Source organism: Sinocyclocheilus anshuiensis, unplaced genomic scaffold, assembly GCF_001515605.1.
Source record: "Sinocyclocheilus anshuiensis isolate Anshui unplaced genomic scaffold, SAMN03320099.WGS_v1.1 scaffold635, whole genome shotgun sequence".
NCBI classification, from domain to species: Eukaryota; Metazoa; Chordata; class Actinopteri; order Cypriniformes; family Cyprinidae; genus Sinocyclocheilus; species Sinocyclocheilus anshuiensis.
In genome coordinates, this window is record NW_015551039.1 from 669,431 (window position 1) to 670,121 (window position 691).

The 691-nt window shown below is 29.1% G+C and overlaps 1 protein-coding gene across 2 annotated transcripts in view; it reads left to right on the forward strand.

Moving 5' to 3' along the window:
* LOC107661387 (heparan-sulfate 6-O-sulfotransferase 2-like) overlaps positions 1 to 691 on the forward strand; it is a 5,357-nt gene that overhangs the window by 1,951 nt on the left and 2,715 nt on the right. The window lies entirely within an intron of this gene.

Genomic DNA, 691 nt, shown 5'->3' on the forward strand with positions numbered 1-691 from the left:
TGGGGCATAGAGGAGAAACAATAATGTACAGTATGTGGAAAATAATGTGTTTTTTTAACCTTAAACCGCATAAACACATTTCATTACACCAAATACACAAAATAATGTTTATTTTAGCAACATCATATGACCCCTTTAAGAAACTCAGCCCATCCTTTTTGAATTAATGCTTCATTGAAGCATTAACCATTCCATTAATCACCTTTAGTTTACCTTAAACCCTGCTTGACGGTTTCATTTTGAATGGTGAGGCTTGGAATGAGTTGGGGATTCTGATTTGGCAAGTCCCCCATGTTAGTTCATTCTGTAAGCTGTGAGCATTTATATTTGTTTTTGTGCAATCATAGGGGAAATTATTTATTGGGAAAGGAAAAAAACCGCATTGTAGAATGATTTTATGATTTAAAATGATTAAATATTCAAATGGCAAATAAAGCATCAAGAACCAAAACCAACTGTTTTAAATTCTATAAGTGAATTTGGGTATCACCACTTAATAATGTAAAGTATGGATATTAATTTTGAGATGTGCTTAACAGTGTTTTAAAATTATTAGTGTTTTTTAAATATTAACATTTAGTGAGCATATAGTCTAAATGTATAAATAAAGGAAATTAGCTTGCACAGTTAATTACGCAGACTGATATATATATATATATATATATATACATATATACATATACATATATAT